Genomic DNA, 27,234 nt, shown 5'->3' with positions numbered 1-27,234 from the left:
GTCTACGGAAGTATGGTGATGTAAAGAGCATTCGCCTTGAACGCTGGTCAAGCCAACATCGTCTGCAATGTTACAGTGGTATTCGTTCAGTCGAAATGCACGTCAAGCAGAATATTCCATCTCACCTGCAGATCGGTGGATATCGTGTCCATGTAACGTATAGTGGTCAGGTTGGCACCTGTTTTTTGTGCAATGAAAGTGGTCACGAGCGTACCGACTGTCCGCGGAGAGTTTTTGTTTTAAAAAATTCTCTCGTACAGCGTCGCAAGTTAACGGTCGCTGACCTCGTTGCAGGTGGTTCTGCTCTTGGTGTAGCACAGTCCAGTGGTAGTAGCGCCCCACCACAGGTTTTGCGCACCCCTGATACAGAATTTCCTCCTTTGCGTGCTAAATCTGATGTTGTTCCGTCTGTCCCTCAGGTGGGTGTGCCACTTTTGAATAATAAGAGGCGTCGCCCACACGATGGAAATAGTACGGATGAGGATCTCCCTGAGATGCCCCAGTCCGAGCGACCGGCATCCTCCGAGCCACTGTGTACTGTAGCTGCTCCCTGCCCTCCTGAGGTAGCGGTTCCGGTGGCGGCTGCTGGCGCCCCTCCGGCCTCCGACGCAGCTTCTCTCGAGTCGGGTCGTCGGTCGGGCCTGTTGGCGCCGTCTTCCGAACCGACTTCGATGTCACAACAAGTGGAGCCGCGACAACTTCCTGCTTCGCTGCCCCATACCTCTGCCAGCGGAGCTGCTCCGCTTCCTTCCAAATCTGCGGCCTCGGACCTTCCTGCTCACGTTTCGCCTCCGTGCAGTCCATGTTTGCCGGAAGCTAGTGCAGGTGTTGACCATTCCGTTTTGTCGGATGTTTCCCCCGCGACCCCGGATCCCGCATGTGGACCGGCGCGGGTGGTGTCGGATACAGAACTTGACCCTCCTACGTCACCGGCGGCTGAAGTTTCCTTGCCCGTCAGCCGACGCAAGTTACGCGTTCAGCCGAACGTTAATGCTGTTCGTAAAAAACCGAAACGTAAGGGATCCGCGGAACGGGGTAGCAGTCCCCCTCCCTCGGATGCCTCCGTCACCCCTGCTATGGACTGTGACGCTGGTGCGTCGGTGTAGGTGATTTGTTTTCTCGCTTTTCTCTCTATGGTCCAAGCATACACCTTTCTTACCTTAAATGTTAACCGTATTGAGTCCGACGTTCGCATTGCCTCTTTGCGGCAGTTTATTTACGACGCCTGTGCGGACGTAGTGTTTTTGCAGGAAGTGTTGTTTTCTGATCTCTCTCTACCTGGATTTCAAACTGTTTTTAATGTCGCGCCGGAATATTCAACAGGAACTGCTCTTTTATTTCGAGAGGGCATTCCTATTACTGACATTGAATTCCTTGACTCTGGCCGTGGGATTGGTTGTCGTCTTTTTGATCTCCGCCTCGTTGTTTTGTATGCCCCCTCTGGTTCGGGTCACACTGTGGCTCGATCGCGCTTTTATAAAGAAGAGCTTATTTATCTTTTGCGCCAGAGTCCTCGGAGTCTCCTGCTCGGAGGCGATTTTAATTGTGTTTTACGCCCTGCAGACCAGTCCCCCAATTTTAATTATTGCCGTGATTTACATGACAGTTCGTACGATGCATCTGCGTGATGTTTGGGAACACAAATATCCAACCCTGGTGAAATATACGTTTTTTACCGCGTCCTCATGCAGTAGACTCGACAGATTCTATGTATCTGATTTTTTATGTGATAAAATTCTTTCTGTCGATGTTATTCCTACTAGTTTTTCTGACCATTGTGCTTTTACTGCAACTGTAAATCTTAGTCGCCAACCTGCAAAACTTTATCGTTCCCAGTGGATGTTAAATGTTTCCCACCTTGCCGACAGTGCTATGGATGATGTTATAAGTGGCGTGTGGGAGCGATGTCTTCGCTCTGTCCCGCGATACCCCTCCTTGCTGGTTTGGTGGACTGCGTTTGCCAAGCCCAAGATTCGTCAGACTTTGATTTTCTGCTGTGCTGCTAGGACGCGTGATTTTAAGAACACGTATGAATATTACTACTCTGTCCTGCGTGAACTATATGACGCGGCGGGTACCTCTCCACTGCGGATCCATGATGTTCGTCGTATTAAAGCCAAGCTCTTGAGCCTTAAACGACGACAGATGGATTGTCTGCGAGTTAAGTCGAAACCTCACTCTCTTGTTGAAGGTGAACTGACATCCTTGTACCACCTGCTACGGCATCAGACTCGTCGTCGTCGCTCCTTCATCTCTTCTCTTACGGTGGATGATGGGCGACAGCTTATTGCACAGGAGGAAATGGTTCGTGCTCTTCATCAGTATTACACTAGTCTATATTCTGCCGATGATTCTGGTGAGTCTCTTTCGGATGATGTCTTTGGGGATCTAACTGCGACGATCGCGCCTGACGCGAACGGCGAATTTCTCCGGGAGTTCCAGGTAGATGATGTTTTCGATTTTATTGCTCGCTCTCCGTCCAGTAAATCGCCGGGTCCAGACGGCCTGCCTAAAGAATTTTATCTCCGTTTTTGGCCTCTTTTGGGTGGCATTTTTACGCAGATTTTAAATGAGATTGTCAGGGGGATGGATGTGCCTGCCGATTTTAAAGTAGGGAAAATTGTTTTAATCCCGAAGTCCTCTGGTCGTTTATCTGCTGCCAATCTTCGTCCGCTCACATTGCTGAATTTTGACTATAAGACAGCTGCTAGAGCGCTCAATAGCCGGTTGTCTTCTCTGCTTCGGGGTGTGATTGGTGCACATCAATGTTGTTTTCATGATAGATCTATTCTGACACCAGTAGCCGAATATCGGGATGTTGTCTCGGTTGCGGCGGTTACAAACGTACATTGTGCCTTTGCCTTCCTTGATTTTTATAAGGCTTTTGATCACGTCAGTCATGTGTTTTTAGATCGTGTTTTAGGTACAATAGGTTTTAACGCTTCATCACGTGGTGTTCTTGGCAATTTGTATAGGGGAATAACAGCTCGGGTGTCAGTCAATGGGCAGCTGACGCCGCCCATTGCTATCCGCCGCGGAGTGCCTCAGGGTAGTCCGCTCTCTATGTCTTTATTCGTATTGTCCCTGGAACCGCTGCTTCGGACTATTGCTCTCAAGCTTCAGGGTATGTCCCTCTCTGGTGGGAAGCTCTCTGTTAAGGCATATGCGGATGATGTCGTTGTTCTCCTCCGTCAACGTGATGATATCCCGTTGTTGAAAGGGGCAGTTGATGCATACTGTCGTGTCTCTGGAGCGCGTCTCAATCAGGGTAAATGTAAGTTCCTTGATATTCGAGGATTTCGCGATGCTGACGTCCCTTGGGCCACTTTTGTCGATCGCCATACGTCCTTGGGGATTATCATTGATCGGTGTCCTCTAAAAATGGCGGCTCTCAATTGGAAATCTGTCACCGAGAAGATACAGGGGGCTCTGATGGTCCATGAGCAGCGCTCTGCTACCATTTTGCAAAAAGTCAGAATTTTAGACACCTACGTTCTATGTAAAGCTTATTATGTTGCTCAGCTGTTCCCACTTCCCATGATGGTGGCGAAAAGGTTGCGCCAATTGTCTAGCAGGTTTATATGGAAGGGCCATTTATTCAAGTTACGTTACGAGGTAATGACGAAACCGCGTCTCTCCGGAGGCTTGGGCCTCTCTGACATTACTCGCAAGGCGTCTGCTTTGTACGTCCGCCGAACGACTCTAATTGTTACGCAAGAAGTGACTTCAATTACATCCAGGCTTTTTACTGTTGTGCGTCCGGCGAGCCTTGCTCCACCTGTCGATGTCGGACGCCTAAATTTTAAGTTGAAACACATTCGGGAATTTTACATTGCGGTGAGTTACCTCGGTGACGTCTTCTTGCGGCGACCGGTGCCAACGACCAAGGGCTTGATTGCCCGCTGGGAGGGGCTGGCCGGTCCCAATCCAATAGAACTGGCGTCTCCATCTGTGTCCTGGAGGAACGTCTGGAAGAAAGTTAGTCTGCCGATCCACTCTATGGCCGTGGCGTCCACGTGGTATAGGGTAATAAATAATTTGGTTCCCACCAATGTACGACTGCACCGTATTGGTCTTTCTGACACGGACACCTGTACTCGGTGTGGTCTCCTGGATACCCTTGAACATCGATTCACCTGCTGTGGGCACCTTGCTAATTGGCGTTGGCTCAGGAAACAACTTGCTTTTGTCACTAGGTCTGCTGAAGCCGCTTATACTATTGACATCATCGTCCGGCCCGATTCTTCCTTTTTTCCGCGGACGAAGCTCCATACCGTCATGTGGTTGATTGGCCATTTCGTACATTTTGTCAACAGTTGTCATGAAGAGGATGGGCACCTAGCGTTTCGGCAGTACATGCTTACTGCTTACTGGCAGCGCTTGCGATTGCCAGGCCTCCGAGATGATTTTGCCAATATGCTTAGCCTGACATTTGAAAGAGAGGGTGTTGGCTAAGGTCACCTGTGTGAGCCATTTTCTTTTATACTGCTTCTGGATTTGCCGCCTTTATGTATGTTTTCTTCTCTACACCAGGACTGAAGTTTTCGTGGACCTTTATGGCGCACAAGAACAACAACCGAGAGACCAAGAACCGAGACAGTAGGGGATAGTACGACGCCCTTGTACAGGTGCCATTCGGAAACAGGACGGTGGAGTCATCGTGTAATTTAAAAAAAAAAAAAAAAAAAAAAAAAAAAAAAAAAAAAAGTGGCTAGGATACCTGGCTCTCACCCAGGAGGCCCGGGTTCGATTCCCGGTACCGGAAATGTGCATTTTGTTGCTCCTCTTATGCGACTTGGCCCGACTTAGCTCGACTGACGCTTGCAGAAAATGACGTTAAGTACGATCCCTGGTCACAAGTGACGGCGAGAGCGATGCGACATCTGTCCACCTCTTATCGAGGCACCTACCTGTGGTCAACAGAGTTGGAGGACTGCAAGACATTGCCACGGGGGTTGAATGCAGCTAGCCACACTTCTTAGTGTCCTAACAGCGCAGACACGTTCGTTTGCTAGTATACATATAATGGAGACCGCGTCTGACACAGCTGTGGCGAGACACAGTGGGCTGAGCTTTGCTGTGCACAGCCACTTGCAGTCGCGAGAACTGCTTTCGGCGGTGCCTCCGTGGCCGTGATCGTCTAGTGGTTAGGACATTGCGTTGTGGCCGCAATAACCCAGATTCGAATCCTGGCCACGGCACTTTTTAAACTTTTGCCTTGCTGTCGCTGCAATGACGATAGTGACCCACTGTTTGAAATCACGGTGCCCCCCTGATTGTTCGCTCATGTTCCGCAGGCTTCAGGTGGTGCTACCAATTCATTATCAACACGTAATGCCGCCGCACCAGAGCACGGGCTGCTGCCTGTGTAGTTAATCTCCATTCGAAAAGGGCACTTGTTTGAAGTCAATGGATGAGCAGCCAGTCGCAGCAGAACAGGAAGCTGTGTCGTGCGCTGTTTCTGCAAAAGCGAAGAGCACTAGCGCGGGTAGCGTAGCCGACCGGTCTAAGGCGCTGGTTTCAGGCACCAGTCTCTTCGGAGTCGTGGGCCCGAACACATCGCGCGCTCGCTCCGGCGTGTCGGGCGGTGTTTACGTGTGCTTCGCGGTCGGCGGCGGTTCATCGCGGTGACTGTTTCCTCGCTGCTGTAGTCAGCTGAACTGTAAGTTAAGATGGATTCTGAAGACCGAGAAAATAATATCCAATGCGAATTTGATAGAAACGTAACCCGACCGTCTGCTTTCGAAATTCATTCGTGGATGAAAAATGACTTGAAAATTCCTGAAAGTGATGTGCTAGGCTTGCAATTGGACGCGTTCCTGAACTCTTTGTTTGTTAAATTGAAATGTCCAGAATTGTGCGATGCACTCGTAAGTGAAAACGGTGGTGTACGAAAATTCAAACACTCTGATGGGACAATTAGTAATGTTACTCTGTCGAATGCTGGATTTGGTATCCGAAATGTTAGAGTATTCAATCTTCCGTTTGAAACGAGGAATGAGACTATAGCTCTTAGCCTTATACCTTATGGCACCGTTTTGTCGATTACGAAAGAAAAGTGGTCTTCCGCTTACATCTATCAGGTTGAAAACGGTATCCGTCGTGTAAAGATGATTGTGAGGAAGCACGTTCGTTCGTTATTGGTTATGGGCGGCCACCGGGCTTTTATTTCCTATAGTGGTCAGCCGCAAACCTGCTCCTATTGTAATGCCACAGACCATTTTCGGCAAAATTGTCCTCGGCGTAGGCGCCCTGTGCAGCTACCGCCCCGTGGGCAAGATGACGACGCGTCGTACGCGGCCGTGTTGTTAGGTGTTCCCCGTTCACCGGCACGTTCCGCGGACACGGCAACGCCTTTAGTTGATGCGGTCGCGATGGATGTCGATGCCATTGCATTCAGAGAGGCGTGGCAATACTGACCGCTTCCGCAGTGCCAGTAGCTCACGGATTTTAGAAAAACGATCCTTTTCTCGCGGAGAACGCAGCCCGTCTCCGGAGTGGAAGCAGGTTCCCCGTCCGAAGTCCAAACAAAAGCAAAAATCTGTGCAAAAGCCGGCGTACAAGCCCTTGCCCCGCCCCGTAGTCGAATCTCGGCCGTCGGTTGCGACGGGGCGTCGTCCACAGCGTCCTGTGGCGGGCAGTCAGCCAGCGCCTACGAGAAGTGTGTCGGAAGACCGGCGCGAGGAGGTTGTACGGCAGTTAAAGGAAATGTTGCACCACTCTGATATAAATCTAGCAATGGACACTACGGCGTCTCAGGCAACGAACCCGGCACAACTTTCGGTTAAGCGAAAGGCGGAAGACACCCCCCAGCGTCGCACGCGTCCCCCTTCGCAGGATTCCACGTCTGCACCTCCCACACAAGAACCGCCTACTTCAGCTGCACCGTCTGAACGTTGTCACTGGGCAGACGATATGGAGGAGGAGGGTGGGTCCACTCCTGCCGTCTAATTTGTTTTATTTGTTTTTCCTTGTTGTCTATGGTAGCACGCCCTCCATCAGTTGTGGCTACTATTAATCTTAATAAATTGGAGTCCCCGGTGAAGTTTGCAAGTTTTGTGGGTTTTTTAAATTACATTGCTGCTGACGTAGTGTTTTTGCAGGAGGTTGTGATAGATCTACTTCACTCAATTCCGGGCTACCAAGTACTCTTGAACTTTGATGTCGAGTGTAAGTGTGGTACTGCCATTTTAAATCGTGTTGGTCATGACTATAGTAATGTCGCTACAATTCCTAACGGTCGTGGTGTAGCTTGCACGATCAACAACGTACGATATATTAACGTGTACGCCCCTTCTGGTGCCGACGGGCGGCCACGTCGCCGTGTGTTTTATAGCAGTGACATTTGTCACCTTTTACGGGGCCCCCACCTGCCTGTAGTCATGGGCGGCGATTTTAACTGCGTGCTGGACGATAGAGATCAGGAGCCACGGCCGTATAAGTGCCTAGAATTACAGACGCTCGTTACGGAGATGAATTTAATTGACTCGTGGTGTTATTTACACCCGCGCGAAGTGGGATTTACTTTCTTTTACCCCACGGGAAGGAGTCGGCTCGATAGGATTTATGTTTCTCGTGATAAACAGCACTGTCTTATGGAATCCTCTGTTCACCCCGTGATTTTTTCCGATCATTGTGCGTATGTCTGCCGCTTTCATTCTCTCTCATTAAACCCCGCGCCAGTCGATTATGGAAGTTTAATGTGCGACATCTCTCACACCCACATTTTGCGCCGGTTATCGCGCGTGTGTGGCAGAGGGTGCTGAAATATCGCGGTCTTTATGCCTCTACTTTGTTGGTTGGTTGGTTGGTTGGTTGGTTGTTTGAGGTTAAAGGGACCAAACAGCAAGGTCATCAGTCCCTTGTTTCAAATAGACTCCATTCTGCTAACGGGACATCTCAGAAAAGTCAGATCAATAAAACGGAAAAAGGGGAAACGTAAAAGGGCAGTCACGTTGTCATCAGTAAAAACAAATGAGGGAAGTTGGCAAGAGAATAAACCCAACACTATGCTGAAGCAGCAAAGGCAAGACCACCTGTGACTTAAAAGGTACAACTGCTATAATGCAGAAAGTACGTATGGGAATAGAAAAACTAATCAAGCCTTAAAAAGAAGGGGTAAAAACAGAGTAAAAGGGAAAGAAAAGAGGATTCCGGTCAGGGAGGTGAATCGGGAATCTCTGAACACTGCCTACAGTGGGAGACACCCAAACACTCACCGCCCTGCCCCAACACCAGAGGGAGATTAAGAACTTTAAAACTGAGAATAAAAACCACTCTCCCGAAGGAAACCTAGAACCAGAGAGACCATCCGGGAATCGTCAGCCAGCATCAAAGGTAAAGTGTGGGGGAGTCTGTACTTAGCACGCAGAGCCAAAAGAAGGGGGCATTCAACCAAAATGTGGGCCACTGACTGGAAGGCTCCACAACCACATAGCGGGGGTGGCTCATCACGCAAAAGGAAACCATGGGTCAGCCTGGTATGGCCAATGCGGAGACGACACAGTGTGGTCGAGTCCTTTCGGGAGAGGGGAAAGGAAGAACGCCACGGGCCTGGTGTCACCTTAATCGCACGAAGTTTATTAGACAGTGGAGTAGCCTCCCAAGAATTGGCCCATGACTGTGCAAAGTGGGATTTGATGTGAAGCCGTAAATCCGCTGCAGGAGGGGTTACAGAAAACGGGGGGTAAGTAACTGCTCCCCCAGCCAAACGATCAGCGAGCTCATTACCCGGGATACCCACATGGCCCGGGACCCATAGGAAGCCAATGGAACAAGCAGCACGGTGAAGATCAGCGAGATGGTCATGGATGGCAGAGACCAAGGGATGGCGCGAAAAACACCGGTCAATAGCAAGAAGGCCACTCATCGAGTCCGTACATAACAAAACGCGGTTGTGTTGGGATTGTTTAATAAAGGTAAGGACCCGGGAAATTGCCATCAATTCCGCAGTAAACACCCCACATGAGGGTGGCAGCAGATGATTTGCCGTTCCAACAAAGGACGTGAAGGCATACCCAACATGATCAGCAGATTTAGAGCCATCAGTGTAAAAATCAACAGCATCCCGAAACTCCCATAAAATTTGGCGGAAAAAGGAACGGAACACCACCGGGGGGATCGAATCTTTCGGACCGCGGCGGAGATCCATCCGAATTCGAGGCCGAGGAACTAACCAAGGAGGGGTGGAGGGGAGGGAGCGAGGAAGACAGGACAAAGAAGGAAGCCGAAAATCACGGTTAAGAGACGCAAGGCGCAGCCCAACCGGTAAACCCGCCCGAGGGCGGGAGTCAGGCGGGCGACGTCCATGGTCTGGGAATAGGATAGAATAGGAAGGATGAGCGGGAGAAGAACGGATAGTAAGGGCATAAGACACCAGAAGCTGGGACCGCCGAACAGAAAGGGGGGGGGGGATCCCAGCTTCAACCAGGAGACTATCAACAGGGCTAGTAGGGAAGGCACCAGTGGCCAAACGGATACCACGATGGTGGACTGGATCCAGCACGTGCAGCGTGGAAGGAGCAGCTGAACCATAAACTTGACAACCATAGTCCAAACGTGACAGAACTAGAGCACGATAAAGACGGAGGAGGAGGGAACGGACCGCACCCCAAGAGGAGTGGGCAAGGAAGCGAAGGACATTGAGTTTACGGAAACATCCTACCTTCAGGAGTCTGATATGGGGCAGCCAAGTGAGCTTGTTGTCGAAAAGAAGACCTAGGAAACGAAACTGTGGAACCACAGGCAATCTTTGTGCAGCGAGATAGAGCTCTGGATCAGGGTGGACCGTAGTACGGCGACAAAAGTGGACCACTCGCGATTTTAAAGGAGAGAATTGAAACCCGTGTGAGAGGGTCCATGCAGAGGCACGCCGTATAGCCACCTGGAGCTGCCGTTCTGCAGATGGCATCGAGGAGGAACTAACCCAAATGCAGAAATCATCCACATACAGGGCAGGGGCGACCAAGGGACCGACAGAGGCCACAAGTCCATCGATAGCAATGAGGAAAAGAAGGACACTCAAGACAGAACCCTGTGGGATGCCCGTCTCCTGGGTCCATGGAGAACTAAAAGCAGTACCAACTCGAACTCTGAATGACCGATGGATCAGGAACTGGCGGATAAAAATCGGGAGTGGGCCTCGAAGACCCCACTGATGAAGGGTTAATAAGATGGGATAGCGCCAGGCCGTGTCATAGGCCTTGCGAAGGTCAAAAAACACTGCAACCAAATGGCGGCGCTGGGAAAAAGCCTGCCGAACTGCGGATTCCAAGCGAAGCAAATGATCGATTGGAGATCGTCCCTCTCGAAAGCCACACTGGTAAGGGGACAATAGATCCCGAGATTCGAGGACCCAAGTGAGCCGACGGGCTACCAGCCGTTCAAGTAACTTACAATCAACATTGGTCAAACTAATTGGCCGATAGCTGTCAACAGATAGGGGGTTCTGACCAGGCTTAAGGACAGGAACCACAATGCTATCCCTCCACTGAGAAGGGAAGTCACCCTGGAGCCAGATACGGTTAAACACCCGAAGAAGATGGTGCCGTTGTGGAGCACTGAGATGTTGAAGCAGCTGGTTATGAATGGAATCTGGGCCAGGGGCCATATCATGAGAAGAAGATAGAGCAGAAAGAAATTCCCATTCAGTGAAAGGTTCGTTGTAAGATTCTGACTCACAAGTGGTGAAACATAAGGTGACAGCTTCAGCCTGTTGTTTTCGATGAAGGAAAGCAGCTGGATAGGAGGCCGACGCTGATGCCACTGCAAAATGGGTCGCAAGATGTTCTGCGAGAACTAATGGGTCCGTACAAATGCCATCTGGGAGGTTAAGGCCTGGGAGGGTGGACTGCCGATGGCAACCTTGGAGAGAGCGAAGTGTAACCCATACCCGTGACAGAGGGACAGTGGAACCAAGGGAAGAAACGAATCGTTCCCAACATATCCGCTTGCTTTGTTTGATTAAATAACGTGCTTTAGCGCGAAGGCGCTTAAAGGTAGAAAGGCTGGCTACAGATGGGTGCCTCTTAAAGTGTTGCAAAGCTCGACGGCGATCACGGATGGCAATGGCAATGGCCGTACTCCACCACGGGACTTGCCGACGACGAAATTGTCCAGATGAGCGCGGGACAGCAAGGTTAGCAGCGCGAACAATCGCGTCAGACACGTCACGTAGGACGTCATCAATACAACCCGACAAAGAGGGAGAAAACGCGACCTGTGCAGTGTATAGAGGCCAATCGGCGCGGTGGAAAGACCAACGAGGTAATCTGTCCATCGGGGAGCGGGAAGGGAGCGTGAAATCAACGGGAAATGGTCACTATCACAAAGGTCGTCGTGTGGCGACCAGTGTAATCAAGGGAGGAGAGAGGGAGAAGAAAGAGAAAGATCAATGGCAGAAAAGGTACCATGACCAGCACTGAAATGAGTAGGGGAGCCATCATTAAGAAGGCACAGGTCGTGGTCTGCAATAAATTGGTCTATAAGAAGACCTCGTCTAGATGGAAAGGCACTGCCCCACAAAGGATGATGAGCATTAAAATCCCCGAGGAGAAGGAAGGGAGGAGGGAGTTGCTGAAGAAGGGCGGTTAAGGTAGCAGGTGTAAGAGTCCTGTCAGGAGGGAGATAAAGATTGCAAACTGTGATTGCAGAGTCAAAGTGGACCCCAACAGCAACCACTTCCAATGTAGTTTGAAGAGGAATCCACGTGCTAGCAATGTCTGTACGAACCAATGTACAAACTCCACCAGAAGCCCGCAGGGGTCCGACCCGATTTCGACAGAAAACACGGAACCCACGGAGGATCGGTGAGTGAGCATCAGTAAAATGACATTCCTGGAGAACCACACAAGCTGCTGAGTAGGACGAAAGAAGGGATTTCAATTCCGGAAGGTGACGATAGTAGCCATTACAATTCCATTGGAGAACCACAGAATGATGGTTTAAATGAGGGCTGAACACGCTAAATCCAGTCATACCGCCGGGTCCCCACCCGTCACCGACAAGGAGGGGGCGACATCCATAAACGACAGGTCAGAATCCGGTTGTGAAGTCGGGGAAGGGACCTCCGGTGACACCAGAGGCTCTTTGTCCCGGGACTTATGTTTCTTCTTCTTTTCAGGCTGAGATCGAGGAGGGCTGTGTGGCATAATGGAGCCAGCTGCAGCAAGATCAGGAACAGAAAGAGACTGGGCGACCTGGGGGCCGATAGACCGCGGCTCTCGCGGTTGCCGCGCTGCAGCAGACCTTTGACCTGGAAGGTGCCGGGAAGGGGCATCCCGGGAGAGGCGCCCTTGACCGGCAGACGCCGAAGGAGTGGGACACTTCTCCGGCTGGGGAGGGGGAGCAGCGCCCAGAGGAGAAGGTGTTGGAGCCGCAGGGGAGGGGGGAAGGAGAGGGGTCCGGGATGGGGGTAAGGAAGGGGGAGGAAGGGATGAAGATGTAACCAAGGCGTAACTAGATGTCACGGACACAGGGTGCAATCGTGCATATTTCTTACGGGCCTCTGTGTAGCTTAAACGATCAAGGGACTTATACTCCTGTATCTTTTTTTCTTTCTTATAGACTGGGCAATCTGCTGAACGTGGAGAATGACTACCATGACAATTTACACATACAGGAGGGGGAACACAGGGACTCCCCTCATGGAGTGGACGTCCACAGTCACCACAGAGAGGGTCCTGGGAACAGCGAGAAGACATGTGGCCAAAACGCAAGCACTTAAAACACCGCATAGGAGGTGGGATGTACGGCTTCACATCACAGCGATAGACCATAATCTTAACTTTCTCAGGAAGGGTATCCCCTTCAAAGGCCAGGATAAAGGCACCAGTATCAATACGATTATCTTTAGGACCCTTCTGAACACGCCGAACAAAGTGAACACCCCGCCGTCCGAGATTGTCCCGAAGTTCCTCATCAGTTTGAAGGATGAGGTCTCTGTGAAAAAATCACACCTTGTACCATATTTAGAGACTGGTGAGGGGTAATGGACACGGAAATTGTGCCAAGATGGGTACAGGCACGAAGGGCCACAGATTGGGCAGCCGAAGCAGTTTTTATCAGCAACGAACCCGACCGCATCTTGCTCAGGGAGTCCACTTCGCCGAACTTGTCTTCAATGTGTTCCACAAAGAATAAAGGTTTGACACTGGTGAAAGTATCTCCATCAGTCCTGGTGCAAACTAGATAATGGGGGAAAGGTTTTGCCCCTAGACGACGGGCCTGACCCTCCTCCCAGGGGGTAGCCACGGAAGGGAAGGCCGAAGGGGCAAGAGAAGCAGCACTTGAGGAATCAGTACCACGCAGAGAGACGGCCGCAGAAGAGCGGCCAGAGTTTTGGACCCGTATGCGTTTCATCTGCATAGCGTCCGCCCTGATACCACCCACTCCGATCAGGGGCTCTCCTCACGGGCGCCACCCAGCCACAGCAAGGGCCGTCTGGCACGGCGGCCATTGCCGGGAGTTCCGATGCTCCAGGATGACGAGCAACCACTCCAAGGCATGCATGAGAAGGTCACAGCTCAGGTATCAGAAGTGTGATCCCTGTGTGTTCAGGGGGCTCAACCAAAAGGGTACATAGCGACCCCACCACACGGGCTGGCTACCGTGCTGGCTATGCACCCTAGCATCAGACAACGACGTGAAAGAAAAGGTAGAATGTACTAGGAGGGCACACGTCGGAGACACTAGGTAAGGTGCTCTTCCCCAAATGGCTCACACTACGGAAGAGAAATTTTGGAATGGAGGTCAAACCCCAGAGGGGGACCAAGGAATGCCAAAAGGAGGAGATGATTACGCAACAAAGCCGGAGTGAAAAACCAACAGAACCAGGTGGATAGCGGGGGCCAACATAAGCAAGGACACCAATAGAGGGAGAGGATAGGGCGAGGGGAAAGGGGTATGGAGGGGAAAGGAGGGGAAGGGAAAGGAAATGCAGCCTGGGAGAGAAAGATGGCTGCAATGGCTCGGGGCCCCGTGCTCGCCACGCACGTATCCACAAAAGAGTTGGGGGCCCCTGGGGGCGCCTCTACTTTGTCTTGGTGGGTAGAATTTGTTAAGCCGGCATTACGCAAAACCCTCTTGGAGTTTAGTCAGAATGTTGCTCACTGGGAGCGTTCTACATTGCAATTTTATGAAACCTGTTTAAATGATTCCTTCCACCTGCACACAAATAATCCCGCTCTTCGGATGGCAACAATTCGGCGTATAAAACTGCGTCTTCTGGATTTGAAAAGGGAATCGTTGCGCGGATCTGTCGTACGGAGCCGAGCCCCCGGGGCGCTTGCTGATGAAGCGTCTTCCGTATTTCATCAGCTGCGCGAACGCCGGCGCGCAAAGCGACGTTACGTCACAGAGCTGGAATCAGCTGACGGTGCGCGGCTTCATAGCCAGGCGGAATTCTTGCCGAGGCCCACCGTCACTTCATCGAACTTTTCAGTGAGAAATACACTGATGCTGCCGCAATTTCCGAGCTTCTCCACGACGTTCCATACGTCTTATCCGTAGCGGATCGCCGTCGCCTCACAGAAAACTTTACCGTGGAGGAAGTGAGTGATGTCTTAAAACTGTGTTCCCAGAAAAAATCACTGGGCGCTGATGGGTTGCCACCGGAATTTTATAAGCATTTTTGGCACTTGTTTGGCTCGGTCCTGACTGATGTTTTTAATTAAATTTTAAATGGTGTGGATGTCCCTGCGTCCTTCCTGGAAGGTATTGTGGTCTTGGATCCAAAGGTTCCAGTCTCCAGGAAACTGTGCAATCTTAGACCAATTACCCTTCTTAATGGTGATTACAAACTCTTCACCAAATGTGTCTCCTCCCGCTTAAGGCTGGTCATGAAAAAACTGAGTAGTCCCTTTCAATACTGTGCAGTGCCTCAACGCACTCTCTATGGTGCTGTGTCGACATACCGAGATGCCATTGCCTATGCTTCGACGAATAGGATTCCTTTTGGCATTTTATCCATCGATTTTGCAGTGGCTTTTGACAGAGTTAGCCACCTATATCTCCGGCGAGTGCTACAGAAGTTTGGTTTCGGTGTAAAGTATATAACTATGATTTTTAACCTTTTCAACAATTCCACCTCACGGATTAGTATCAACGGATTTTTGTCGGAACCTGTTCCGCTCTGCTGTTCAGTCAAACAAGGGTGCCCTCTGTCAATGGCGCTTTACGCAATTTCCTTAGATCCTTTGTTGCGTAAGTTGCATAGTGTTTGTACGGGAATACGTATTGGGGATGAGAAGCACGTTTGTCGCGCTTATGCTGACGACCTTGGCCTCTTGGTGTCCTCGGCTACCGACTTTGATACAATACGCGCTGTTCTTACACAGTATGAACGTGCATCCGGTGCGAGCATCAATACGCCTAAGACGCTTTTTCTGCCTATTTATGCAGCGACACGTGGCTTCAAACGCCCATGGTTTACAGTGAAGCAGGAACACAAAATTTTGGGTGTTCGCTTTCACGCCAATCTGTTACAGACAGCGTCCTACAACTGGCGTATTGTCTTAAATGGCATACGAGCTATGGCTAGCCTGTCCGCTACTCTCACCCTCGCATTAACACAGCGGGTGATTTTAATAAATGTTTTCTTGCTCAGCAAAGCCTGGTACCTCGCACAGTTATTTCAGGTACCCAAGAATTTCGGCAGAGCCATAACACAGGCAGTCTATTGGCTATTGTGGCGGGGACATATTTTCAAGGTGTCTTACGAAACATTTACTTTACCGCGCGAACAGGGTGGGCTCAGGCTCATTCATTTTGCTATGAAAGCCGCAGCGTTGCTCCTTCATCGGATGAGCGTCACCATTGAACAGGATCCGTCGAGCCCCACAGCTGTTCTGTTCGCTATTCATCGTCCTCTATCTGAAGCAGCACCTCTCGACCCGACTAAAATACCGTTTCAGCTGCGTTATGTTCGAGAATACTTCATTCAAAAAAGTTATCTCGCCGCCGACGTACTCGACCATCGAACACGGACTGTGAAACGTGTCTACCAGGGACTAAGAGGACGGCCAGTCGGTAATAAGATGGAGGCGCGCTACCCGCGATCTGCGTGGAGGACGGCGTGGGCTCACGTTCACGCTCCCTTCCTGTCAGCGGACGTCAGCAGCTTTTGGTACCAAGTGGTTAACAGAATTCTCCCCACCAACGAAAAGCTGCGCCGCATTCACTTATCTCCATCGAGCTTGTGTGAAGACTGTCGCCAAGACAACACCTTAGAACATCGTTTCGTGTGCCTGAGGTCACAGTCGACTTGGAACATTGCCGCCAGGATGCTCGCACTTATCAACCGGACCAGCGCTGCCGCTTTTTCTGCGGACACGGCATTGATCCCGGACTTCAACCCATATCCGCATACGAAGCGTGCCGCCACTGCATGGATCGTGGCTCACACTGTGTTCGCCCTCCTGCAATTGCGACTTACGGACGACTATGCCTATCTGGTTTATTTGTCCACGCAACATGACCTCACTAAAACCAGGAAAGACTATCACAAAATCTTTGCCAATTTTCTGCAAATTGCACTCTCATTTGCCCACGACAAACTGTTGTAATCAACACTTCACTGATGCGACCTTTCTTTCCTTTTGTGTTTTGAATTGTCTCCGGGTACGAAAACACCGTTAATGCAAATTGAATGCTACAGGAAGAGTGACTAATTGAACAAGTACGATGCTTACGCTTGTGCAGGACTGCAACGTGGCAATTACGACGTAAGTTTCACAAAGTTTTATCCTGTGTTCGTGTTTCGCTGTCATTAAGTGATTTCTTTATGTTTTTATTCCTTCTGTTCACCGTCTGGTTCCTCCGACATCGGCGTCCAATCACGGATGCGTTGCGCACGGCGCTGCCACCGGGATTATTTTGGTTTTTAAGATAGGAGAATTTTTATTTTATTATTAACGCGTCGGAGAGACGTGTTCTCCTTCTCCTTCTGAAGGACAGTTCGTAAGGGTCGAGAGACTACTCGTCCCTTTGCCGTGTGCGTCGATACTTTTAATTTTCTCAATGTTTCCATTAATCATTTTAGTGGCCGCCACGAAGCATTTTTGAATAACATATCATGGGACGTGTGAAGGGTGTTCCATCCCTATGACTGAGAGGCCAACTCAGGCAGGATTTGATTTTTTCTTCTTTTTTTCAATTTTATTCTTTATTTTCTTGAGTCTAGGTGCACAGCGCCTGATTCGCTGTCATTCCTTTCTTTTTCTTTTATGGAGTGTAGGCGCAAAGCGACTGATTCGCTGTCCTTATAGGCGTGCACATTCACTTCAAAAGAATTTTAGTTTTCCTGCGATGCTTCGTTTGCGGTGAATATCCACAAGAAATTTTCCTCGCAGGCATTCAGTGTCTCCGATTTCATCACTTCAAATTGAAGTTCAACGTTTTCCACAGGACGTCGACGCTCAAGGAACCTGTAATGAGAAGATTCCGCTTCAGACTGAATGGATAGTAAATAAATTTCGTCTTTATGTTTGCAAGAAAAAAAAAAAAAAAAAAGCTGCCAACTTTTTCTCGTTTCTTGTGCCATCGTGGTGTTTTCTCGTGGCGTAGAACGCAGCTCCTGCGACCGCCGTGCCGCGTAGGTAGCGTGGCCGAGCGGTCTAAGGCGCTGGTTTCAGGCACTAGTCTCTTCGGAGGCGTTGGTTCGAATCCCACCGCTGCCACTGTTTTCTGTCTCGAAAACAGGAGCACTGATTACCCGCGAAGGGAACAGCGCAGCAAGCCGTGAGCGTCTCTTTCTTAAATTGTCGTAGCAGCACAGTGCGTGGTGCAACGACAGGATTCACAGGCGCAGTCTGGTGTCACGATTGCTGGCGTTCGTCTCCACGAAATGTGTCCCGAGCATGCCGTTCTACAAAGTGGAAACGCTAAATTTTTGCCGTTGTCGTCAAGTAGCGTGCGTACAGTTTGCTGCGTTCGCTGGAGGAGCACTTGCGTCGTTATCCGGTGTGGTCTAGTGGCCGCAGTCGGCTTTCAGCCGTGTTACCGTGCGGACGGGCTCGGCGCGCCGGGCAGTGCTCCGCAGGTGGTGTTGTTTACCCGCTAGCGCGCGGTCGCGTCGTTGTCTTGCCGTATAGTCCCTGTACCGACCCGACATGGCGTTCTCATATCGAAAAGCGACAATCAAATTAACGTTCAACGCATCGTACACGAGACCGAAGGCCCATGAAATTGAACGGTTTCTACGAGACATCATGCACATCGAACCACAAGAACTGATAGGAATTCATCTGTCTATTGTAACCAGCACAGTGTACCTCAAACTGATTGACGAAGCGGCCTGCGACAGATTACTCCAACGATCTGCAAACGGCTTTCGCTTCTGTCACGCAGACGGTAACGTGAGCGTGGTAGGAGTTGACCATGCTGGTCTGGGGGTGCGTACCGTGCGCATCTTTGAGCTACCGTTCGAAGTTCCTGCCAACCTAGTCGTTGATGCGCTGCGGCCATACGGCACAGTTCTGAGCCACACAGAGGAGAAATGGAACACATTCGAAACGTACCCTGTCCTTAACGGGGTACGACAAGTGCGCATAGAACTTAAGAAGCACGTCCCATCGTATGTTTTCGTTGGTGGCTGCCGCGCAATTGTTATATATGATGGACAACCGAGGACCTGCTCGGGCTGCGGCCAGGAGGGCCATGTTAGAACTGAGTGTCTGCAGCGCCGCCTCGTTCAGGTGCCCCGCAATGAACTTCCCCAACGATCCACTATGACCTCTCTCCCGCTAACATATGTGGAGGCGGCACGACATGATGTGATGGATGATCAAAACCTGCTACCTCCTCAAGCCGCTGCCAGCTCCGTTGGAGAGTCAGCGCCGTCGACGACGCCGCAGCCCAACGGTGCAGAGGTTCCTACAGCCTCCGCCCACAGCAGCGTCGTGGGCACCCAGCCACCGTCACTGTCGGGATCAGACACAGGGGTTCCTAGCGACCGAGACTGTGTCGAGCCCCGCCCTCCAGTGGATGTCGAATCTCGGACCCGAAAGCAAAAATCACCCAAGCGACACAAGAAGAGACGATTGTCAGCTGACGAACAGGACAGGAATGTGAAGCCGGCGGAAGACATCGACTTCGTTGACTCGCCCACAATTGAAACGGACTCCAGTGGCATCATTCACCAGAAGGTGCCTGAAGACAAGGAACACTCTCCTAAATCTGGTGGCCCAGAAAACGAGGCGCACTGCGTCGACTCCCAAAATGTGGGCTCCTGTGAAAGCGTACAGCCCCCAATGACATCACAGTCGTCTCTTGGTGATTGGGCAGACGATATGGAGGCAGATGATGCACAGCAAACATCAATATCTCCACCAGAGCCCGTGGCTGACAATGAGCCCGGAGGGCTCTGCCAGTCAGGGACTCCTACGGCACAGTAATGCACAGCATGCAGATGGATGGCTGTGTGGTGTGTGGTGTGTGAGATCACTGTGGGATTGCACCGGCACACTGCCTCCGCCACTTGATGTGTCTCAGTCATACCGTGTGGGAACAGTCAACGTAAATGGTGTCCACTCCACTGTCAAGACCCGCATGTTACACGACATGATCAGAGCGGCAGACTTGGACATTGCCCTTCTCCAGGAGGTCCGTCCCGAGCTGTGTTTAGACCTATATGGCTACACCACGTACAGCCTACCCGTAGGCGATGGCGCAGGAGGAACGGCCATCCTTCTCCGAGATGGCATAGACGCGACGGACGCAACGTACTTGCCGAACGGGCGAGGCATCGCACTCACACTTGGACGTCTACGCTCCCTCCGGTAATTCGCACCGTGGTGACAGGCATGTCTTCTATTCGGAGGAGTTGGCCCCACTTTTGCAAGGAAATATGGACCATTACATAGAGGGCGGCGATTTTAACAGTGTTCTGCGCCCCGAGGACCAGATACCGCATTACGTCCCATGCCCGGCTCTACAAGCATTGATACGTGACCTCGCGCTCCACGACACATGGCTCTTACATCATGGGACCCAGAGTGGATATACGCACTTTACCAGCCATTCTGCCAGTCGTCTGGACCGGATATACGTCTCGCGTGCCCTCCGCACAGCAACCCGTGATGCAGAACTCTGGCCGACGGCCTTCACAGACCATCTCGCGTACATCTGCACTGTCACCTTGCCCCGACAACTCACAAGACGCAGCAGGGGCCCGTGAACGCTGAACGTCTCCCTCCTTCGCGAGGAAGCGTGTCGGCGAGCAGTCACTGACACGTGGCGTCGATGTATCAGGCGCCTGCCTATGTATGCTTCCACGTTACTGTGGTGGCTGGGATGTGTCAAACCTGCCCTCCGAAAGACCTTGATGGCCTACGGGCGTGACAGATCGCACTGGCAAAGGGCGACATCGGAATTTTATTATACAGCGTTACGTGAGCTGGCGACGCAACCGCCGTCTCCCGAACGTCAGATGTCCGTACAGCGCATCAAAGCTCGTCTACTTCGCATCAGGACAGAGCAGCTAGACGGTGTCCGCATCCGTGCGCGAGTGCAAGACTGTATCCCCAACGAAACAGCGTCAGTGTATCACATTGTGCGCGAGAGGCGCCACCGCAAACGACAGCTCATTACGGCGGTAAACACGGAGGACGGCGGGCGCGCAGTGACACAAACGGACATCGCGCACACGTTCGCCAGACACTATGGGACCTTGTACATGGAAGATCCGCGAAATGTACGTGATTATGACGAGCTGTTGCATAATTTTCCCGCCCCTCGGGAAGTGGCACCCGATGATAGTCTGCTGTTGCCCATTACACCCGACGAGCTGACATCGGCCTTGGCACGTGAAGCACCGATCAAGTCGCCTGGACCGGACGGTTTACCCCTGGAATTCTACCGCACTTTTTACCACCTTATGGGTGACAAGTGGCTCCAAATGTTTCAAGACCTGATCCGCCCTGATTTCACTGTCCCCACAGAATTCACAGAAGGCATCTTGATCCCAGTTCCGAAACCGAATGGTGGTTGTAGGTGGCAGGATTTTCGCCCACTCACACTCCTCAACAACGACTACAAGATCTTCGCCCGTATCCTCCGCGCGCGTCTCCACACCGCTATCGGGAAAGCCATCCACACCGATCAGACATGTTTAGGTGGTGTCAGCAACATTCATACGGCGTTAGGAGCATACCGCGACGTAATTGCTTTGACGGCGGCCTGCAAAATACGAGGCGCCCTTGTCGCCGTAGATTTTGACCACGCATTCGACCGCGTCGATCACGGCTTCTTACGCGCAGTTTTGCAACACATGGGCCTCTCTCCGGAGTCTGCACAGGTGGTCCTTCGACTGGTCCACGGAGCGCGCTCCCGCATGATGGTCAACGGTTATCAGTCTGGTCACATTGTTGTTGGACGGTTAGTGCGACAAGGGTGCCCCCTGTCGGGCATATTATTTGCTGCAGCGCTTGAACCAGCTTTACATGGTCTACGGCAGCGATTAACTGGTATCTCCTTGCGGGACGTGACCTTTTGTTGTGGTGCATTCGCCGATGACGTGGTGTTCCTGGCCAGATCAGAGGATGAAATGCATATGGCGCTACAGTGGCTACGCCAGTACGGGGCAGTCGCTGGGAGCGTCATCAACGTGAAGAAGACAAAATACATGGGTGTCGGAGGGGGGATTTCCCACACAACGGCGGTCCCCTTTGACAAGGTGCCCGTACTCAAGTGTTTAGGAGTGCAATTCTACAGCAATGTCCGCCGCACGGCAGCGGCTACGTACCGCCGGCTCCTACACCTGACACGTGCTCTGCTGCAGGACAACAAACTGCGTCGCTTGGATATGCTCCTGAGAACACGTTATGTCAACACCTATCTTGTCTCAAAACTGAACTATTTTGCGCATATCCTTCCCTTGACAGCTACGATGGCCGACAGATTTCAAGCAGCATATGGACATTTCGTAAGCACCGGTCTGGTTTTTAAAGTCCGATACGCCACCCTGACACTGCCGCAGCGGGCGGGCGGTATCGGTTTAATTCACGTATATAACCGTGCGCGATCGCTTTATCTCAACACTATGCGTCGCACGTGGACCTCTGCCCACGCCACTCTGACGGGCACCCTGATAGCGGAAGTGGCACCACACTCTCTGCATCCCCCGGTTTCTGTAGGACACATTTCACCGGCACTCACCCACATCAGAGACTTCTTTATTGACTTCAGCTACTTACGGTCAGAACTTCCGACGACACGGAAGCCCAGCACAAAAGACTATTATCGCCTCTATCAGCAGCGGCAACCTGTAAACACGGTCACCCACAGACATCCTGAAGTTGACTGGAACACGGTGTGGCGAGCGGTACACACGCCTTTTCTACCTACGACGGTGCGTTCATTGTGGTACGTGGTTGTGAATGGGAAGTTCGCTACTCGTCAGAGGTTACATTCCATACATCTGACGGACGACCCCTTGTGTCCGACATGCTCAGTCGCTGACTCGGATGCACACCGGCTGACGTGTGCCGCGACCAGCGAGTGCTTGCTACTGACGCAGCGCATGCTGGCATTACTCTTGCGGCGATTGCCGGAGTCTATCTCCCCTGATGACGTATTGCGCCCCGACGTCGTATACTTTCCATCAACCAGAACGAACGCCGTTAACTGGCTAAAAGGCATGGCCGTTTACTACATATTTTGCGATGCTCCCAAAGGCACACTCGACTTTTGGTCCCTATTGATGACGCCACATGCAGCTTTCAGCCGCCACCCGAAGTACAGAACTCGTTTCGCAAATTATTTAGGTTCATTATTTGCGGATCCTCCTGCTCACTGGGGCGTTCCGGGTATGAGACGCTGAAAATGAAGAAGAATCCTGGAGCATATTGATCCTCTACGGACGGAATAGGGGGGAACCCATCCCAACAGACGAGATGACGACTCGGACGCTCGGCTACGACAGTTGTAGGATCTTTCTTTGTAATGAAAAATAAATCTATACTACAAAAAAATGTTATAAAAAGAAAGTGGCTAGGATACCTGGCTCTCACCCAGGAGGCCCGGGTTCGATTCCCGGTACCGGAAATGCGCATTTTGTTGCTCCTCTTATGCGACTTGGCCCGACTTAGCTCGACTGACGCTTGGAGAAAATTACGTTAAGTACGATCCCCGGTCACAAGTGACGGCGAGAGCGATGCGACATCTGTCCACCTCTTATCGAGGCACATACCTGTGGTCAACAGAGTTGGAGGACTGCAAGACATTGCCACGGGGGTTGAATGCAGCTAGCCACACTTCTTAGTGTCCTAACAGCGCAGACACGTTCGTTTGCTAGTATACATATAATGGAGACCGCGTCTGACACAGCTGTGGCGAGACACAGTGGGCTGAGCTTTGCTGTGCACAGCCACTTGCAGTCGCGAGAACTGCTTTCGGCGTTGCCTCCGTGGCCGTGATCGTCTAGTGGTGAGGACATTGCGTTGTGACCGCAATAACCCAGGTTCGAATCCTGGTCACGGCACTTTTTAAACTTTTGCCTTGCTGTCGCTGCAATGGCGGTAGTGAGCCACTGTTTGAAATCACGGTGCCCCCTGATTGTTCGCTCATGTTCCGCAGGCTTCAGGTGGCACTACCAATTCATTATCAACACGTAATGCCGCCGCACCAGAGCGCGGGCTGCTGCCTGTGTAGTTAATCTCCATTCGAAAAGGGCACTTGTTTGAAGTGCAATGGATGAGCAGCCAGTCGCAGCAGAACAGGAAGCTGTGTCGTGCGCTGTTTCTGCAAAAGCGAAGAGCACTAGCGCGGGTAGCGTGGCCGAGCGGTCTAAGGCGCTGGTTTCAGGCACCAGTCTCTTCGGAGTCGTGGGCCCGAACACATCGCGCGCTCGCTCCGGCGTGTCGGGCGGTGTTTACTTGTGCTTCGCGGTCGGCGGCGGTTCATCGCGGTGACTGTTTCTTCACTGCTGTAGTCAGCTGAACTGTAAGTTAAGATGGAGTCTGAAGACCGAGAAAATAATATCCAATGCGAATTTGATAGAAACGTAACCCGACCGTCTGCTTTCGAAATTCATTCGTGGATGAAAAATGACTTGAAAATTCCTGAAAGTGATGTGCTAGGCTTGCAATTGGACGCGTTCCTGAACTCTTTGTTTGTTAAATTGAAATGTCCGGAACTGTGCGATGCACTCGTAAGTGAAAACGGTGGTGTACGAAAATTCAAACACTCTGATGGGACAATTAGTAATGTTACTCTGTCGAATGCTGGATTTGGTATCCGAAATGTTAGAGTATTCAATCTCCCGTTTGGAACGAGGAATGAGACTACAGCTCGTAGCCTTATGCCTTATGGCACCGTTTTGTCGATTAAGAAAGAAAAGTGGTCTTCCGCTTACATCTATCAGGTTGAAAACGGTATCCGTAGTGTAAAGATGATTGTGAGGAAGCACGTTCCTTCGTTTTTGGTTATGGCTGGCCACCGGGCTTTTATTTCCTATAGTGGTCAGCCGCAAACCTGCTCCTATTGTAATGCCACAGACCATTTTCGGCAAAATTGTCCTAGGCGTAGGCACCCTGTGCAGCTGCCGCCCCGTGGGCGAGATGACGACACGTCGTACGCGGCCGTGTTGTTAGGTGTTCCCCGTTCACCGGCACGTTCCGCGGACACGGCAACGCCTTTAGTTGATGCGGTCGCGATGGATGTCGATGCCATTGCAACCGGACTTGATTCTGTTCTAAACGCGTCCGTACCTTCTCAGTCAGTTCCCGTAGCTACTGTATTGCTTCCGCCTCCGGCTGAGCCTGAAGTTCCGGAGCGGACCGGATCAGAACCCGTTCAGGTTGTTACCCCCCTGTTGCTGTTGTGGATTCGTCACCATCTAATTCCGTAATTCAAGGTGTTCCAGTCGGGGCTCCTGCCTCACAGGAACCAAAGCCTAGGCGTGAAAGTGTTTCGGAGAGGCGTGGCAATACTGACCGCTTCCGCAGTGCCAGTAGCTCACGGATTTTAGAAAAACGGTCCTTTCCTCGCGGAGAACGTAGCCCGTCTCCGGAATGGAAACAGGTTCCCCGTCCGAAGTCGAAACAAAAGCAAAAATCTGTGCAAAAGCCGGCGCGCAAACCCTTGCCCCGCCCCGTAGTCGAATCACGGCCGTCGGTTGCGACGTGGCGTCGTCCACAGCGTCCTGTGGCGAGCAGTCAGCCAGCGCCTACGACAAGTGTGTCGGCAGACAGGCGGGAACAGGTTGTACAGCAGTTAAAGGAAATGTTGCACCACTCTGATGTAAATCTAGCAATGGATACTACGACGTCTCAGGCAACGAACCCGGCACAACTTTCGGTTAAGCGTAAGGCGGAAGACACCCCCCAGCGTCGCACGCGCCCCCCTTCGCAGGATTCCGCGTCTGCACCTCCCACACAAGAACCGCCTACTTCGGCTGCGCCGACTGCACGTTGTGACTGGGCAGACGATATGGACGAGGAGGGTGGGGTCCACTCCTGCCGTCTAATTTGTTTTCTTTGTTTTCCCTGTAGTCTATGGTAGCACGTCCTCCATCAGTTGTGGCTACTATTAATCTTAATAAATTGGAGTCGCCTGTGAAGTTTGCAAGTTTTGTGGGTTTTTTACATTACATTGCTGCTGACGTAGTGTTTTTCCAGGAGGTTGTGATAGATATACTTCACTCAATTCCGGGTTATCAAGTAGTCTTGAACATTGATATCGAGTACTGCCATTTTAATTCGTGTTGATCATGATTATAGTAATGTCGCTACCATCCCTAACGGTCGTGGTGTAGCTTGCACGATCAACAACGTACGATATATTAACGTGTACGCCCCTTCTGGTGCCGACGGGCAGCCGCATCGCCGTGTGTTTTATAGTAGTGACATTTGTCACCTTTTACGGGGCCCCCACCTGCCTGTAGTCATGGGCGGCGATTTCAACTGCGTGCTGGAAGATAGAGATCAGGAGCCACGGCCGTTTAAGTGCCTAGGATTACAGACGCTCGTTACGGAGATGAATTTAATTGACTCGTGGTGTTATTTACACCCGCTGGACGTGGGATTTACTTTCTTTTACCCCACGGGTAGGAGTCGGCTCGATAGAATTTATGTTTCTCGTGATAAACAACAGTGTCTTACTGAATCCTCTGTTCACCCTGTGATTTTTTCCGATCATTGTGCGTATGTCTGCCGCTTTAATTCTCTGTTGGCGATTAAACCCCGCGCCAGTCGATTATGGAAGTTTAATGTGCGACATCTCTCACACCCACATTTTGCGCCGGTTATCGTGCGTGTGTGGCAGAGGGTGCTGAAATATCGCGGTCTCTATGCCTCTACTTTGTCATCGTGGGTAGAATCTGTTAAGCCGGCATTACGCAAGGCCATCCTGGAGTTCAGTCAGAATGTTGCTCACTGGGAGCGTTCTACATTGCAATTTTACGAGAGCTGTTTAAATGATGCCATCCACCTGCACACAAATAATCCCGCTCTTCGGATGGCGACGATTTGGCGTATAAAACACTGTCTTCTGGACTTGAAAAGGGAATCGTTGCGCGGATCTGTCGTACGCAGCCGAGCCCCCGGGGCGCTTGCTGATGAAGCGTCTTCCGTATATCATCAGCTGCGCGAACGCCGGCGCGCAAAGCGACGTTACGTCACAGAGCTGGAATCAGCTGACGGTGCGCGTCTTCACAGCCAGGTGGCAATTCTTGCGGAGGCCCGCCGTCACTTTATCGAAATTTTCAGCGAGAAACACACGAATGCTGCTGCCATTTCCGAGCTTCTCCACGACGTCCCATGCGTCTTATCCGTAGTGGATCGCCGTCGCCTCACAGAAAAATTTACCGTGGAGAAAGTACGTGGTGTCTTAAAACTCTGTTCCCAGAATAAATCACCGGGCGCTGATGGGTTGCCACCGGAATTTTATATGCATTTTTGGCACTTGTTTGGCTCGGCCCTGACTGATGTTTTTAATGAAATTTTAAATGGTGTGGATGTCCCTGCGTCCTTCCTGGAAGGTTTTGTGGTCTTGGCTCCAAAGGTTCCAGTCACCAGGAAACTGTGCAATCTTAGACCAATTACCCTTCTTAATGGTGATTACAAACTCTTCACCAAATGTGTCTCCTCCCGCTTGAAGCTGGTCATGAAAAAACTGATTAGTCCCTTTCAACACTGTGCAGCGCCGAAACGCACTCTCTATGGTGCCGTTTCGACATACCGAGATGCCATTGCCTATGCTTCGACGAATAGGATTCCTTTTGGCATTTTATCCATCGAT

General features: G+C 51.3%; 2 non-coding genes across 2 annotated transcripts; both read left to right on the top strand.

Annotated features, from left to right (window-relative positions):
• Nucleotides 1-17,593: 17,593 nt before the first annotated feature.
• Nucleotides 17,594-17,675, top strand: Trnal-cag. The gene has a single exon. It is a non-coding gene; the product is annotated as a tRNA-Leu (tRNA).
• A 5,729-nt stretch (nt 17,676-23,404) lies between these two features.
• Trnah-gug lies at nt 23,405-23,476 on the top strand. The gene has a single exon. It is a non-coding gene; the product is annotated as a tRNA-His (tRNA).
• The last annotated feature ends 3,758 nt before the right edge of the window (nt 23,477-27,234 follow it).

Source organism: Schistocerca piceifrons, chromosome 1 (assembly GCF_021461385.2).
Source record: "Schistocerca piceifrons isolate TAMUIC-IGC-003096 chromosome 1, iqSchPice1.1, whole genome shotgun sequence".
Taxonomy (NCBI): domain Eukaryota; kingdom Metazoa; phylum Arthropoda; class Insecta; order Orthoptera; family Acrididae; genus Schistocerca; species Schistocerca piceifrons.
The sequence above is the reverse complement of the archived record's forward strand: the minus strand, read 5'-3'. Positions and strand labels throughout refer to the sequence as shown.